Source organism: Schistosoma haematobium, chromosome ZW (genome assembly GCF_000699445.3).
Source record: "Schistosoma haematobium chromosome ZW, whole genome shotgun sequence".
NCBI classification, from domain to species: Eukaryota; Metazoa; Platyhelminthes; class Trematoda; order Strigeidida; family Schistosomatidae; genus Schistosoma; species Schistosoma haematobium.
This window is the reverse complement of record NC_067195.1, coordinates 21595482-21614651: the sequence shown is the minus strand read 5'-3', so window position 1 is coordinate 21614651 and position 19170 is coordinate 21595482.

The following is a 19170-nucleotide window of genomic DNA, read 5'->3' as shown; positions in this document are numbered from 1 at the left end:
AAAAAGGAACAGACTCACAGTTGCAATAAGGTGTACCAGATCACGTCGGTCTCACCAATGATAAGTCACAGGTATTCAGTGTTTGACAACGCTTCTACCAGTAACACCTTCTAATGTATTTCGTTCCCACCCAGAGAAATCAAAAGACAGAGTCGAGGAGATCGGAAGAGTGTATTTGGCGATAACCAAAATATCGGAATTCTCTGATCTAATGTGGTTAGCGATTGCGGTTGATGTTGAGCACGGCGTTACCACACGTGATCTGGTGCGGATGCCTGACCGAGCGCCTTCAGCTAGATGAGTCCACTAAAACATATGGTCAGCATCCAATGTCGAAAACTTAGAGCTATTTTTGGGTGGATTTATTTACCGCTACAAACTTATGTTCTCCCTGATAATCACATGAGCATCACTTACTATTTAATCATCTTGTAAAAACTTATTTAGCCAAATACATCTTGCAGCACCACATCACTTAGTAATATGATACATAGGCTTAACTGATTTCAATAACTTATAACAACTATATCTCAATTAAATCGTATTCCGCCTTATGATAAACTGTATACTTTCAACTAACTTGTATGCCCAATCAGCCAGCAAGTATAAATATAAATAAATAGTCTGCCGTAGATCAGAACATTGAGTCTAGAGCATGTCTCTTACGAATACACTCATGTTTAATGATTTGTTCTTAGCTATCTGTCCAAAATTCACATAATTATCACTCACGTATTTAAATTTTGTTTTGATAAACATTCATGTGTATTAGTAGTATTACTAAATTCTGTCATGGTCAAGTAAAAATGAGGTTGTGAAAATTTCGTAACTAGATGAACCGTATCAAACTAACTGCAACATTAGTTGGAATTCTTCTCCACGGTAATACTTTTGTTCCTTCAGTTAGCCTACTAATACAGATGCTATTGAATATCACATATGGACAGGTTACCGGCATAATCGTTATTTGATTTCATAATTTAAATCAAAACTAATACCAATATTAACATTTCTACAATATTCATTACTTTAATATTTCCAAACACAAAATGCTTACTACCTATACGTTAAGTTATTAACCAACGGCTACTAACACGCATCGTTTTATTATTGTTATTGTAATCCCATTTTTTATAGCTCAAATAATCTTCACCCAAATTTTCATTTCAAGCGTGTTAGGCATGCAGGCAGATATTTTAAAATTCTTACATGTATTTTCCGACCAGATGCTGCCGCCTTTTTATTTATCTTTCAGTTTATCGATACCCGGAGGATCCTTATTAATCTTGGTAACCTCCGGCGCGCGACGATCCCATCCAATTTGGTATCGAACCAACACCACGTTGATTCTAGTGGGGGAGTGGTGTAATGGCATTGGATCATAACCACACAATCCTCAAAGCTGAATACGAGATTACTCAGAAAATAGATATTCAATATTTAACACGGAGAAATACCTAACGATGGAAAAGGCGAGAACAATGGATTGAATTGACCGAATGGCATGGCTCGACCATGCAGGCGTGGTCCCTGCTGAATGTTATCTTATATCTTCTATACATATTAAATATATTGTTCTTTCTCTAGCCTAACCTTGTTCTACATCATGTGTTGGTAATTGATATGATACAGTGAGTTGGTGTAGTCGATGGTGTGACTTCCACGTAAGATCTTGTAGATTAGGCTGTTATATCATGACAAATCTACAATTTTAGGATTAGGTCTATTATTAACGCAGTACTAATATCATAGTAGACCATAATTCTACATTGGTGAGCCCAACTAAAGAAGCGCAACCTATTATTGCTAATCCTTAGATCCACCTTCTCAATCGATTTTTGTTTGTGTAAACTCATTATTCTAATAGTCCTCCGATTAATGCTCACATGTATTATCGTAATGTTATGTTGATTAGTTCTCATAACATACTAGCTCAATCGATGGTAAAAACTGGTCATCAATATTAACTAAATAGCTTTGATGGTTCCTTAACAAGCTTTAATAGCATTTACATGCTTCAGCAACATAGTCCTGTTTAAACATTAAGCTCTAGCAAATATGACATATAAATAACGTAAATATACATTGACTAACAATGCAATCAAGGACTGAATAGTTATCTGGATCTAATTCTCAGTGTTCCTTCACTTAACACCTCATCCTGTTTTAAACTATGCACTATCCTGTAATATTTTTCTTCCGGCCACTGCCTGCCTAATTTCATATTTTTGAGTTCCATTGCCAAACAACAAGAATGGCACTACTCCAGAAACATACAGTCATTTTAGATAGCTCGTTCAATGGCGACAAAACAATTATCTGGATTCATTCGATTGTTCTGATCCGAGCGAGTGGCAAAAACGTCAACGGCATCAAGCACCCCGGAATTAATTGCCATACTGCATGTTTTATTCTGGATACTTTTGTATCATTACTACTCCTCACGAATGGCGTTATATATGTCGTCCACTGAATAATCTAATTTTCAAAAATAACCCAGGCGAGTTCAACTATTTTACTTAACGATTTTTGTACTTAACATGTATATGTTTCCCAGTTGCTTTTTTCATATATTTGTACGTGTCCCTAGGGCTAAATGCAGTAAATTCTTATGGAATGTTTATAACGCGTCATATTCCTGCCTGAAGTTTCATAAGCAGTCTGGTCCTGTTCATTATTTTTAAATTGTCATATACGTCAACAACCTCCTTGTTAACCTGACCCATACACGCGTTGCACTATATCTCCATGTCTTCTAAATTTAGAAATCATCTGGATCGCCTTTAACATTTGTCAATAAACCCATCATAGTCGTTGTTGCTAATCGTATTTGGGTTTATGGATTGGTTTATCATATTAGCAGCCTAAAATGCGAACATAGTTTAGATGATAAGATTAAAAATTTAGGTACCATCAACTGTACTAGTAAAATAACTAAATCCCTAGGTAGCTGTTGGCTAAACAAACATTTCAAATCAAAACTCCGTAGCCTACTAGAATTAACACTAGACGAATATTTCTGAATTAAAATTTATAATTAAATTAGGCGTCTCTGATTCTTTAACGTTACAAATTTCTGATAATTTCGAATCACCTAAAGCAACAATACCTATTTTTCCACTGACTAATCCTCATTCAACACTAACTAGTTAAACATAATAGTTTCAGGATATCGTCATAAAGCATTGTCATAACTTGACAATCACGTAATATGACTGATAAAATTAATGAAACTATTAACAAAATCGGTCAGCAAATTGACTCATAATTATCACTAGTGTTGTTTTTCTTTTATCTTCATTCACTACAGATGATTACAGTATTTTCTCTATCAGTTGCTCATTAAGTAAGTATCTCAAAACCTTGTCAGTCTAATTATAGGTTTAGCGACACAATCATGCATGCAAATAATCAGTATTGGCAGTCGAGCGAATCTCCTGCAAAAACTGAAAACATCGATGTCGAATTTACCCCAACACTGACTAAGGTTCAAGCCATTATCATAGACATGAGTTGGGAGTGTACTCCCCTTGGTTACAACTTGATGATGTCACAGGTATTCAGTGTTTGACAACGCTTCTACCAGTAACACCTTCTAATGTATTTCGTTCCCACCCAGAGAAATCAAAAGACAGAGTCGAGGAGATCGGAAGAGTATATTTGGCGATGACCAATATATCGGAATTCTCTGATCTAATCTGGCTAGCGATTGCGGTTGATGTTGAGCACGGCGTTACCACACGTGATCTGGTGCGGATGCCTGACCGAGCGCCTTCAGCTAGATGAGTCCACTAAAACATATGGTCAGCATCCAATGTCGAAAACTTAGAGCTATTTTTTGGGATTTATTTACCGCTACAGATCACTCCCCCAAGTCGGGCAGTGACGACCCTAAGACGTGGCCAGCCAGAAGTTTAAACCCAACGAGTTTGTCGTTGGTAAACACTCTTCTGATAGCTTACTAAGTTTAGCAGCGTCTGGTCGTCTTTCCTTACTATATGGGACCGAGGTACAACATAGTAACAAAAGAAAGAGTTACAACGAAAACTTCGACTCCTCGTAAACTGCATCGTTCTTTTCCAGTCGTCCTGGAAAAGAAAAAAGAAAGTGTAAGTGCATGTCGAAATACACTCGTATGTGCGTAAAAACACAATGTCGGCGAAAAAATGGAAAATATACTCAAGCGCACGTAATAGCGTTAAAAAAAATAATTTTTCGTTTTTTGTTTTTTAAAAATAAAAATAAAAATATACAGGCATATTAAAATTGTTTTTTAAAGAAAAAAATTTATATCGTAAAAAGAAAGATCGAGATAATATTAAATGTCGAGTAGTGCTTTACGTGCAGTAGTCGTTTAAATGTTCTGGAAATCTTACTCTTCTTCCAGAACGCGTCGTTTTAGGTTTATTTTCATATACATTCGGAGTATCATCGCTAGTGTTGGCTGTCGGTTGAGTAATTATGAGTGTAGGAGTCGTGTTGTGCGACTGTACCGAAGGAAAGTCGACGTGAATAGGATTTCCTTCTAAATACGCTGCTTTTAAGCGATTGATGCTGATGCTATCGTTTGTTCCGTTCTTATCGACTATATAGTACTTAGATTCACGTTGAAGAACTTTGAAGGGTCCTTCGTATGCTGATTCGAATGGTCGTCGATGCGAGTCTCGACGAACGAAAACGTGTGTACTATATCGTAAGTCAGGTTGAACGAAAACATCGGTTGATTGTGGTCGAGTGGAAGCAGGTTTAGCTGAACGCATTGCGTTTGTAAGCCTGTTCGTGTAGGAGGTTAGATCCATGTTCATTGAAGAGGACGAAGGATCCACGAATTCTCCTGGAAGTCGAAGTGTCGTTCCATAGACGAGTTGAGCCGCAGTGTATCCAATGTCAGCTTTCACTGCATTGCGGATACCTAGTAAGACAAGTGGAAGAGCGTCGGTCCACTGTGAAACGTTTGCAGCTGATATTGAGGCTTTTAGTTGTCGGTGAAAACGTTCTACCAACCCGTTTGCTTGTGGGTGGTAGGCGGTCGTTCGGAAGCGAGTGGTTCCTAAAAGTGTGGTCAGATGACGGAAAAGATCAGATTCAAACTGACGTCCGCGATCTGTAGTGATGGTTGAAGGGCAACCGAAGTTTGCTACCCATCGTTCGACGAAGGTGTGGCCCACTGTTTCAGCAGTGATGTCCTTGATAGGTACTGCTTCTGGCCATCGAGTGAAACGGTCTACGCAGATTAAGAGGTAAGAGTATCCATTTGAATCTGGTAAAGGTCCTACCAAATCCAGATGAACATGGTCGAAACGAGCATCGGGAGTTTTAAACGAGCCTAAGGGACATTTATTGTGTCTGATAACCTTAGATTTTTGGCAGCTTACACAGGAGCGTGCCCACTCCCTCACGTCTTTATTCATGCCAGGCCAGCAAAACCATTTGTTAATGAACGACTATTAAATCGGTTTACTGCCAAAGCAACTTCTTCTTGACCCCGGATTTACCTAATATAGTCGGCGGTTTTTTGCTATTAAAATCATTACTAAAGCTTATGAAGACCAAGTCTACTGGAAGCCTTTGATCATACGGAGCACATGAACATTATCATGCTCAGACCCAGGTAGCATGTTTAAGGAAAATCAGGTTTTAATCTAGGTTGCGAATGTACTTAACACCCTATCTGCCCGAGCCCGACCATTCATCCGGTCTGCAGTCTGACTACCCAAATCATAAAATTTACACAAGGTTATTTCCGTAGCGTTTCCAGACATTAGCTTCTTTACTAAAAATATATATCTTAGCCTGTATAGTGCCCCAAAGGGTTTTTCTTTAACTGAATGAGTAGTAGCTGAACTATCACCAAGATCTTATGTAGCTCATATGTAGAAATCGCGTTAATATCTGTAACGGAAATAGAACGATGAAAATCGATCTGCAGCATTTTTGTTGGACAGTACTGTCATTTATCTGTTTCTTCTCCCTGTTGTGTATTTTAACGTTTGTTCAGATCTCGTTTAACCACACCTTTTGTTCTTCAGTCTTCCTCGTCTGAGCCATTATTGAGATTTCGATTAAAGACTTGTATTTTGTTACCTAATTTTCTACTGCGTGCTGCCGGACTATTGACAGTAAGGGCGTGTTTGACTAAGCTCAAGGTCACTGCGTGATTCAGTGTGACTTGTAACCTTTTGACTGTCTGCTTGGGAGGATTACTGGAATCCCTGCAGATAGATATTTGATCCCATTTTGTTGGGAATATTTTATTAATTCTCAGGTATCGGACCCTTTGGTACTAACTGTTTCTTTTATTGTTTAGCTCTCTATTTTGCGTTAGAGAAGCTTCTGACTGTATAGCAAAGGCTGTACTGTTTTAGGTATTTTGTATTTTTGATATAATTTGTTCTATTTTCTAAATTAGAACCGTTTATATTGAGCACAGAGTTTGTGTTTTGATATAATATAATGCGAGTATCTCAAAAACGCTTGTACGCTATACAGAGGAAAGTAGTCTGGTCTAATCGAACAAATTTTGGTTCGTCAGTCCGGCGTTCCAACCGAATACTGGTTGTTCGGTCGTTACACTACCTATACTGAATCGTACCATCGTGAAAACCGTGACGTCCATGATAACCCTGTGCGAATACATTCTGATTCAGTACAGAAAAATATATATTCAGAATAAAGAGGAAGAGACTATGTTGAATTATGGTCTTTATTAGTATTGCTATAATATTAAACCTGACAACCCATTCATAAAGACCTTACGTAGAGGTCACATCATTGTATTCGCAAACTCACTGTATCATGACATTCAACAAAACGATGTTTGGCGCTTACGTAGAGCACATTTGGCTGAGGATAGAATGTTGTATTCGATATGTAAAGATGTGGGTCACACAATAATGACCACGCCTTCACGGTTGAGCCACGCCATCTGATTAATTCTTGAATTCAATTAATGTTTTCATGTTCACAATTACCGACCTTCTCCGAGCGTTATACGTTGAATATAAAAATTCTCGGTAATTATATACTCGGCTTCAAAGATTGTGTAGTTAGGGACCAATGACACTACGACTGCACAGTATAGTCGAGCCATGTCATCTAGACTTACTATTCCTGAGATTTCCGGTTTTGCTTTCTCTAAATGTTCAACGTGTGAGACACTGGCACAGATGATCTATATCAAATGACTGGTATATCTCGAGGGGGCTGATAAAGGGTGTAAGAAAAAGAAAGGACGCAAGGTAGAGCAGACAATGTTCATTGAGAAATAGTTAAGGTATGACCACTCAGTCTAATTCTCTAACATACCGTCATGGCACAACAAAAGAAATCCAAAGAATCTTAAAACATCACAGAATTAAAGTATATTACAAAACAACGAACACACTACGTAACACTTTAGTTCGCCTGAAAGAGAAAATCCCCTCCATGTCCACACAGAACTGCGTCTACAAATTAGGTTATATCGATTGTGATGCCTATTATATTGGAGAGTCATCCCGCGAAATCTTGACTAGAGCCAAAGAACATATTAGGTACACAAAGAAACCTCCCAACAATCTTGTAGAATTGAACGAACTTCAAATTAAATCGGCAATAGCTGTTCATGCCATTTTCAACAACCACCAAATCGATTTTAAAAATATCAGAATATTGCAAAAAGGCTTTTCCAACTACAAAGAAAAGAGGGTAGCTGAGGCGTTCCATATAATGCTTAATCCTACTTCTCTCAATAGAAAAGAAGGCCTTACCATACATCCTACTTGGACCATCTATCCTAGCCATTCAGTCTGATCGTATTTATAATTTCACACTATCATATAACAAATTTAAACTCCATCCTTTCTTACCATATAGGTCACACAAGTGTTCATTCTTAAACAATGCACACATACATACACAAATTTACATACATATCACTCATGAATCACCTTGACAGAAATGACATGACATTAACTTGCTCAGACTTGTTCTTGATTGATCAGATATTATTCTTGCATTGTTCCGTTGTACTATTTAAACTTGGATGAATTTTAATTTGATTGTTTATTCTCTGAAGAAGTGACTCACACTAAATCACGAAACGTCAGAAAATCTAATATTCTACTGATTTGGATATTACAGATATATTATTTTTATTTATCTCTTTTATTAAGTTGCTTATTAGGGAAGAGCATTCTAATATGTGATGACAGTAGGAAAAGACGGCGTTATTACGGGAATATATTGGTAGAAGTAAGTAGAAAGAACAAGCTGCGACCACTGAAATATGGACCGCTCCATATCGTGCAAGTAACTGATGCATGTTGGTCGTCCTTGAACTTGACGAGGATCGGCGAACTGTTCGAGATTTAGTGATTTGGCTAAGATCCACTGACGTTTCACTGACCCTACGAAACTTTATTGTGAGTCTCTCCACTTGTTTTAGGTTAAGCTTGAAGAGTCGTGTGGTTAGGAACCAATCACTTCTCAGTGCCGCACTGTATACTCATCGCATTACACTCAAGCAACCATAGAGTATTAACGATCGAGAATTCGACAATAAGGTTTTTCATACAGTTCAGTTATAACACGGAAATTTCCCTGCGATGTTTTTAAAGGCCAAAATGAGTCAGGGCAGAATCGGTAATCAAAATATTTCAGTAAAAACAAAACAGTTATAGGTGAGCCTCCAGGCTCACAGTGTGGATTGAGAAAAATCTGTACCAACCCCAAAAATGGGTGTAGTTCTGAATAGACTTGTTAAAATAATACGCTTACCATCCCGTTGGCTGAAAGTCATTTAGCTAAAGTGACGACAGTAGTGTTGATGCGTTAGTTGCGATCAGATTTTTAAAAACTAACTCAGAAATGTAAATACTATTATTTTATAGACATCACGTGTTTGTAAAACATCCTATTTCCGACATATATTATACGGCCATATAGTTATTCACCTTAAGTGATGTAAGACGTGTAAAACTTAGGCAAGGAGCTAGAATTCTTTGACGTTTTAACTACACAAGCTCCCTTTTAATTTATCCTAGTAACCAATGTCAGGCTTTCTCATCATTACAACCTAGTGGTCGAAATGCGATTGTGGTTTCTGAACCAAATATGAAACATTCTGAGGTTATAAAACTTTTATTTCCTAATTGGTTTACGTATGGTTAACCCAAATATCTTTAGACAGTGAAAACCAAACTCGATGATTTTTTATGCATGAAAATTTTAACTGTATTAAAAATCATTATATGTTGTACCTATGTGATTTTTTATTGCTGGCAACAAAGGGAAAGTGCACTGGAATGGGAAGAACAAGCCCTGCGTGGACTGGACTTGCGAAAATATGTATGAGACCATTTTGTAGCAAAAACGCCTGATCCGATTTTTGAAATATGCGTATGTTGTTGTTAGCATAACATGTTTCCCCGCTCGTACATTCACTGGTCCTGATTTGGATGATGTTGTTTGAGATCTCTCTCGCTTTCAAGCTGTAGCGGTAAATAAATCCCCAAAATAAATAGCACTAAGTTTTCGACATTGGATGCTGACCATATGTTTTAGTGGACTCATCTAGCTGAAGGCGCTCGGTCAGGCATCCGCACCAGATCACGTGTGGTAACGCCGTGCTCAACATCAACCGCAATCGCTAGCCAGATTAGATCAGAGAATTCCGATATATTGGTCATCGCCAAATATACTCTTCCGATCTCCTCGACTCTGTCTTTTGATTTCTCTGGGTGGGAACGAAATACATTAGAAGGTGTTACTGATAGAAGCGTTGTCAAACACTGAATACCTGTGACATCATCAAAGCAAATAATGGTAATAAGTGTTACAACGTGACACAAAGGCCAACTCAAGGGATTTTCGTGGGTTTCATGTAATCATAGTGTCTGTTTATATCCTTGGAATTCAGAATTTAAGTTAATACATTCATCTAGACTTCGGTTTTTATATCACATACATATGTTAAGGCTCTTCAAATGGCATGAGACTTTACTGAGTAGTAAGATAACCATGCTATTCTAGACACATCAACTGGGATTTTATTTTCGCGCAGAATTTCATTATTACTGTAGCCAATTGACAAGAAAGAGTTTAAATAAGTCTTCTTTAGAAGGAAACTTTTCGACAAATGTTTACGGAGGTCTACACGAGTAGGTATTTTCACAACCCTCTTCGTAAGAGGAGAAAAATATGTGATAGATTCAGGTTACTAGGGAATGATAAAACGAAATCTTAATATCTAGAAGCTCGGACTACCTGTGCCTCGTCACTCCGTAAGTCTAGAAAGTTGAACGAAGAGAAAATTGCCATAGAATCCATAGAATGTCCTAAACACTTGTGTTCGTATATAAACCGAGGGACAAAAAAAGAAAAATTTCGGCAATATGGAGAGACAGTAATGCTTCATCATTAGTGGAGGATGACTTTCGTAAAGCTCAAGCATTCTCGAACTACTTTAGCAATGTATATACCTAAAAAGCGCTCTTCCCGTCAGTCCATACAAATCCACACACACAGTGGGCAACGTGACCATTAAATAACTCAATGTATTTGGTCTGCTAAATAAGCTAGATATAGGTAAATCTATGGGACCCGGTGAACTGCATCCTAGGTTACTAAAGGAATTAGCTAACTTCGTTGCGTAAACTTTAAGTATATGCTTTAATCTATATATAACCCAGGGTCATTTACCAAAAGACTGGAGGAACGACATATTAAGTCTTGTATTCAAAACAGGTACGAAACGTAAATCCGAGAATTATCAACCTGTTAGCCTAACTAGTGTGGTTGTTGAAATTCTGGGAAGGATTATTCAGAAGGCATTGTATAAGTATGTCGATGAAAACGGGATTCTTTCTGAAAAGCAACATGGATTTTAGAATAGGTTATTCCCGTCTCACTAACTAATTAGTGGCTTGTGAAACCTGGTGCGCTCTTAAAGACCAAAATTTACGTATAGACGTCGGCTACATTGACTTCAGCAAAGCTTTTAACAAAGTTCCTCACAGCCGGCTGTAGGGTAGGAAATGTCGTGGTTGGAGGCAATCGATCGATGTGGATAAAAGATTTCCTAGTTGGCACTAACAAGGTATATGGGCGGACTCCAAGCTGTCTAGCTGAAAGACTGTGCCTAGTGGAGCGCCTCAGTGTACAGTTTTGGGGCCAGTGTTATTCCTCTTGAATGTAAATGACTTTCCTCTTCTCCCATCATCATCGGTCTTACTAAATGACAACGATGTCAGGTTATGGACAAAGATAAGAAATAGGGGTGATAGCTTAGAACTTCAAAATAATCTAGAGAAATTATCTGAATGGTCTCAAATCTGGCAGTTTTCGACAAATACTTCCAAGTGTATTGTGATGCAGATCGGTCATCAAGGTTCAGATGCATACATCATGAATAACGTTGAGCTACCTGCTGTCCAGACACAATGAATTAGGAGTCATCGTTAGCCTAGACTTAAAGACTACCACACGCTGCCGTGTGATAGCCGCCGAAGGTTTTAGAACCGTATTGTCAATAAGTAGGGCCTTTAGAATGTCGACGCCAAAAATCTTTTGAATTTGTATACAGCGTTCGTACATCCTAAACTTGAGTACTGCATACAAACAGCTAGCCCCTGCCTAAAAAAGACATTGGGCTTCTGGAAAGGGCTCAGAGAACGGCAACTAAGCTGATCCCCGGAATAGCGAAGCTCTCGTATGATGCTCGACTGGCTAAGCTAAACTTATCCCCGTTGTCGTATCGACGTACTAGATGTGACTTGACTTCAGTTTTCAAATTACTTGGTGATAAATTTGCACCTGATACGCCCTCATTTTTCCCGTCTTCCAAAATAGAGAATTTACGAGGACACTCCTAAAAAGTTCACATGCCCAGAACAAATTATTTGTCAGCTTAATATAGACTTTTGCATCGAATCATCAACGAGTGGAATTCATTACTTCAGCGCGTGATTGAGACTCCACCCGTCGACTCTTTCAAGAAGAAGTTGGGTCAACTGAGAGACCATAATTGCCAGAACTAGCACAGGCCATGAAGCCTCCTGTCTTTTCAAAACTGAAACTGAGACCGCGCTTTTTGTTCGTGACGGTATCATGCCGGTATCCATTACTAATCCCATCGATGTCACGTTTCTTCACCCCGAATACTATTCTTTGGTAAAAGGCTAAAAGATCGGCTGTTTTATGTTATTGTTTGTAGTAGGTTTTTTAAAAGTCCATTATCACGCTTAAAATCGTGAATGCCTAAATGATTTTATTTGTTTATGAGGTCAACTACCGAATCTCTTGTTCCATATATTTTAGTCGTGTTAATATGGAATGAGTGTTGTACCACGTTTGTGATATCACACATACATAACGATACGGTAATTTGCTTACTTATTCCTCTGAGAACGTAGAATGACCAAACCAACTCTTGAGATGTTGGCAAGTTGATCATCCTTCTTGCACTGTATGGTGTGTAGGCAACAAGAACACAAAAAGATTGTCTGCTCGGGGCCAACTTTTCTTCATTGCAAACTTAATATCGGATGTTGGCGAGACTCTAATTTAAGGACGACCTTTGAACGAATCTTAAATGACCTTGACAATTATTAGCCAATCAGAAGAAAGTTAGTATAAAGTGAAAATATATTATATGAAAGTAATGAATTACAATGGATATTCTTCTTTTACATGATTTAAAAACTTGTTAAGGTTTGATTAAGGTTCAGAGGTTCTGAATTCACAATGCATATGGAATAGAAACTCGTCTATTAGGTTAGAGTTAGGTTTACGTGTAAGGTTAGGGTTAGTTGAGGGTTAAGGTTTAGGTGAGGGTTTAGGGTTAAGGTTAGAGTTTAGGGTTAGTTAGGGTTGGGGTTAGGTGAGGGTTTAGGGTTAGTTGAGGGTTAAGGGTTAGGTTAGGGTTTAAGGTTAAGGGTTAGTTGAGGGTTAAGGTTAGGGTTAGGATGCTAACATACGAGTTTTTAAATCATGTTAAAGAAGAATATCCACTGTAATTTATTACTTTCTTTTAATATATTTTTACTTTATGCTGTCTTCTGATTGAGTAATAATTGAAATTGCTCAAACGCTTCTGATTGGCTCGTCCCTAAATTAGAGTCTCGCCGTCCTATCTGTTGTAACCTCTCATTAATCACCTACTCTCTAAAATCCGCTGTGAACCGATCGTATGTTAGCAGCGCGTGTGGAACTTGGCTTCGTGACCTTGAAATTGCTCAAACGCTTCTGATTGGCTCGTCCCTAAATTAGAGTATCGCCGTCAATTTTTCTTGTGACATACTAAACACATCAAACCTAGCAGTGCATGCTCAGGAATAATTCACTGCACATTAAATCCGAGTAAATTTGGACTTCATATTCTCAACATCGGTAATGCTAATACTTATTGAGTGCTTTCTAAAACTACCCAAGCTCCCAACTTTGGGAAATCCCCAGAGTTGGGGGAAAAAACCCCAAAGTTTGGGGAATTTCCCTAGGTCTGTGGAAATTTTGGGGTTTTTGTGCCATTTCCCTAAAGTTTACTATAGCGGCTTTCCCAAAATTGGGATCTTGGGTAGGTACAACATTGGCTCTTCAGAAAATATCAGGATATTGTCTGGATACTTATTTCGAATGATTTTTACTAGAATTTAGACAACCCTGGTTATGCTTATGACTTGACGGTTCTTTGATTTGTGTCTCGTACCTATTTTCAAGACAAGACCCAGTGTGGTGTTTTTTGTTGCTTTGCCCTGGGTTATGAGTAGATCAAAACCTATTCTTAAGAGGTCTGTAATGAAATTCAGTAGTTCCTTTGGTAACCTAAGATATATTCCATAGGGTCTCGCTGATTTACTAACACTTGATTAATTTGTTAGACCAAATAAATTGAGTTCCTTAATAGTCACTTTCGGGTATAGATAAGGGGATCAATATATACCAAATAAGCGTCTCTACTGTACATGCCCTGCTAAGGTAGTCAGAGTATACCTGAGCTCTATCATCTTCCACTAGTATTGTAGTACTATTATCTCTATATGATTTGGGGATGTCGCCTATCCTCTCATTCCTTTACGTAAATACAAGTGTGATGGGCATTCTGGATCTGGGAGCGGTTGAAAAAGGCACTCTGGACTTCCTAATATCGAGATTTCGTTTCACTATAACCTAATAGCCTAAATCACCCTCACTTTCTTTTCCTTTTTAAAGTAGGTTAAAAACTTCCTTACTGAACCGTGGTGAGTAGCTCCTTAGACTCCTTGATGCAGTCCGAGGGACGTGCAGTGCGTGAACAAATACCCGAATACCTCCCAAGCTGTTTAAATACGGGATTCAGTTCCGTCTTCCAAGCTGGTGAGAACTGTGAGTGCAGTATTCACCGAATTTTTGCTTTAAAAACGTTTGGTCTGGTTTCAGCAGACGCAACAGGTTTGACAACCGTATAGAAAGAAAGGATTGGGATTGCAGGTTCACTGATCTCGAATTAGCATATTGTCGGGGTTTGACACTCCATCCTCATAACGAATCAATATGAGATTTAGTGAAGGTGATCCAGAGTCTGGGTCGCGCCTATTTACTTCCTTGAAATGTCACACTAGTGCACATGTAATCACCGTTCCATCCAGTTCCTGTTTGAAGAAATTTTATAGTGACTCCACACTTGGGTTTTCCCAGTCTGCAGTGGGTTCAATAATGTCCTCCAAAATTCAACATCGATTATTCGAAGACCAAACACTGAATCCGTTTAGCAAGACTTCATTCACCTCCAAGTTTAGACTGCGCTAAAACAAACCAATCAGCAGCTCATTTCCCTTCCATCTCAAGCAGCAACTGATTCATGTACTTTGATTTCGTGGGTTATGTTGTTAATAAATAAACGCAATGGGGATAGTATTTCTAATGAACAAAGTCACTCTATCTCTACACTTCTGGGTTCTGTCAGATCTCAGTGGAGTGAAATTTTCCGAACCAAGTTCCCTATTGACTGATGATCGAGTCAGCCAAGCTTCCGTCAGAAATTATACCTGATCATACATAATCTAACTAGACGTTAAGCTCCAATCGCTTGTTAAGTGAATGCTAAGTATTTCTGTCACATATTCAAAGATCGCTTATATAGCTTCGCGTTACGCCTAAAATGAGTTCGGCATCATTCTCTGTCGAAGCTACACCACCTTGGAAATTAAAAGTGCTAGTGTTCTGTCCCTAGACACCTGATCTTGGTTTTATTTCATTGTCAGCTTCCCGGTTTTCGACAAGCCTTTACGAACAGAATTTCTTGATTCTTGTAGTTTATACCCATTCTTTAGTGTTGATTCAACTTGATTTGAGTGATTTAAATACCAACTTCAGAAGTTTGTTTCGACTTTTTCACATTTGTCTGACTGCCTTGTCTTTAAAATTTCAGTGAGGTGACCTCAGAAATATTTTGAGGCGCTAGCCGGTCAAGTGGAATCTTTATTCCCTCAACGTCATGATCGAGACGAGTTCTGGGCATAGAACTTTCCTTGACTCTATGGGAAGTAAGTAACCTGTCACTTTGACCAACCTTAGATTTCTTAACTACAATTAGAAAAACCGGCTTCCCATTTACGATATTTGATTTAATAACCGAATTTGGGTCTTTTGATTCTACAAGATTACGGTTATATTCAATGTAACCATGCCTTTTTGCTCGTGTGCTATAGTTAACTATGGTTTTACATTAGATTTTTGGTGGATTATTCTGTGACTCTCAATGAAAGCCTGTCAGTGAGGTGTGCGCTGTTCGTGACAGTGGTCGTTCTCTTTACTCGTGACAGCCATATCAGAACTATTTGAAACTGACAGTACAATATTAGTCTTGACCACCGACACCATATATTTCACTCTCCGCCACTTTTGCAGTAGGCTGTTCAGGTATTTCTGTACCTCCACTTACAAGGTCGATCGCCTCCCGGGTCAGTATTGCTTTACTCGAACAGTGAAATATACGGAGCTAAGGGAGTTAGGTTTTAAGAATCTCCTGTGTGTAATAAGTTTCTAACGAGCATGTGTTTTGTGGAACCAGTTGTTCAACCCATCACACTTCATTCCTTCCTTAACAGGAAACGAACAATTCGGTTATCCATATATAAATAATACACTCAACCAGTGTAAAAACTTAACATCACAAATTCACTAATATACAACCATCGAGTAATAAAATAGTATGAAATGCAGCAAATTTTAGTGAAAAAACGGACAAAATAACAATTTGCTAGCAGGCGTGAGATTCGACCAAAAATGGAGTATCAAAGAATGAATTTGAGAAAAATCTCAAGCTTCAATCGCAACAGTTCAATGTAAAGTAGACCAATTAAGGTTTTGATGCAATTAACAAAAGCAAAGTAAATTTATAACAAGTTTGAAAACGTCTACTCCATTTATAACATACACTTGAAAAGTAACTGAAATCCCAAGCTGACTTATGTAGTGTTTTTGTTAGTTGCTGGCAGCTAACTTCATATGCTGTATCATTACTGAGTATTCAGCCTATTTCTTATTGTTTCCATATCATCCTTACTCTGACACTGCTTTTCTCATTCACGCGTAAAACGTCTTTAGGCCAGATGAAAACCCATTAAAAAGTGCACCCTAAAATGCTGATTAGAATACACAATGTAAATGACAGTGCAGTGTTCGAAAAACACTTACTTGTAGTAGGGTTTGCATGACAAATGCGATGAAATACCCATACATACAACGTCATTTGAGAAAAAAGGTGTGTTTGTATTTATATGGAACACTCGAACGATATTTTGCCTAAGTTGCCTGAATCTCATGCTTGTGTCGTTTCATAATTCTTGTTTATTTTCCCTCTCAAGCATTAGTGCTCGATGAGTTGACTAACTTTTTTTGTTATTTCTTTTCTGTTCCATATTTCTCACTGCTGTTCATACTCCTCTAGCTCATGAATTACTTTCAGGGTAAACGCAAACCTACATAGGTTGGGAGATATACTGACTTGAACATTATAACGCACCACTAATATGCCCTTCATGCCATATTCGTGTTTATTAGATTCAACAATTCTTTCTTGTCATATATGAAATTCTGATATTGGATCATGACCAACGCAATTCTATGGTTCACTCAAGTGAACATTTTCCAGTCAGACAGTCAAAGTTAGTGCTTTGATATTCATCAGCGAATAGTTAATTTATCAAATCAATTTGGTATTTTTATGACAAGCCATGATCAGTGGGTCACCACTCATTCAGTTATTTGTCTTTTATTGAACTTATCGCTTGTGGAGCTCATCGCTTTTGGAAAGGCAATTGTTTCACATACCTTCAGCTGCACTAACAAATGTGGGATACGCAAAAATTGGCAGATTTTGGTAAGTATTACTCGTATTGTGATGACCTCGTAGGTGCCATATGAAGCTTCAATCTCTGATTGGAAGCTACTGTTATTATTTGAATCTGAATGAAAAAAATAGCTTCTTTCTCTTTTCTAGGCTGAGGAACCATGGGCTCTCGTTTGATCTAAAAGACTATCCTCAAGAATTGCGTATGTACTTTAACTATGATATTTTCCACATAAATATATGTAAATAATTAACAGCTTTTGATGTGTGAGTGTGATGAGTGTTCAGTAAAAACAAAAGTTGCGAGGAGAGTTGGTGCTAAAATGCTCGCAATCAATAAGTCAAGCTCTAAGTCGGTGATTTCCAGGCACTGGAAAACATTCGGGTTGAAGCAAAAGCATAATTCGCGAGATGTTTTCAACTGCTACTATTTTGAAGGTCTCAAGCAAATGGAGTTAAAGGGAGGTAGTATGTCCTGACAATCTCAACAAATTGTTCGAAAAAAATGCAACTACATTGAATGACCCTTTCACTAGTGTTCATAGGGGCTACATTTCCATATAACTAGTTGAGGACAAACCAGCTTGATGATTACCCCAGTCTCAAATCCCTAAATGCACACTAACCGTGGTTGCTAATCTAGTGAAGAATAGACCAACATGAGTATATTTGCTCTGTAAACGGACGTCTAGCCTGTTGGCCGAGAAATCTGTTCTAACCAGACATCTAAAACCATATTACTGCAACCCATCGACATACTGAGTAATTTTTCTGGGTAACCAACTTCGTCTGTTTCACTATGGTTATCATTGGTAACGGAGGAGGGTTGAGCATGGAGTCAGCAATCCCACAACATAAGAAACAGCCTTGATAAAAACTGGAATACACACACTAAACCATTTAAATTCTGTTCTTTGAGTTAAATAAGAATTGTGACGCTTCGTGGCGAAAGCCGATATTCTTCAAGAATCACGAGGCCGATGCCTCTTCTAACAACCACAGCAACGATTAATGTAGGTACATCAAATGTTCCGACAATGTGGGAGATCGGAAGGACCAGTCAAATAATTGAGGAAATAAGGAGATACAACTTGGAGGTGCTCGGAAATCAGTGAATTCCATTGGACCCAGGCTGGATAGGAAAGAATAGTTTCGGGAGATTCTGTTGACTTTCCGGCGAGACTAATTTTTGGACGGGCCAATCAGAGGCGTTCTAGAGATTTTAAGGTTACGGTGTCAACTTCAGAGCTTAATGCTAACGTACGATCGGTTCACAGGGAATTTTGTACAAAACGTGATAATTGAGCGGCTATAAAAAATAAAATGGCGGGACTATAATTTCTGGACGAATCAATCAGGTATAAGATAATAAATCTTGGATTTTAACGCGAAAGCCTTTCATCCATTTGGCTAAATAAATTTCTGGCTTTATAGCTTATGTCAGTTCGTGATGAAAACCCTATATATAATCCCTAACTAAGGCAAATTACGACAAATATTGGGAACTGGATAATAAAAGCACCAGTAGCATTGGCTGCAACCAGGTAGTACAGTATGTACGGATGTTTGGAGAGCGTACAGACTCCTACATAGGCTTGGTTATGTGCATCGTGTCGTTATCCACAAGTGGCATTTTGTGTGCTCAACAACCGGAGTGCACATTAACAATATTGGAGCTATGTGGTCGAGGCTGAAATAGTTTTTGAGACTTTATCATGGCTCCAGAGGCCGACTATTTCGTAGCCGTATGGATGATTTCCTCTACTTCATGCATTACGATTTTAGAACCTCTTTCTAACCTTTACAAGTTTTTGAACCACGTATAAGAAGTGTATCCAATTTGTCTCCTTGGTTTTGTATAA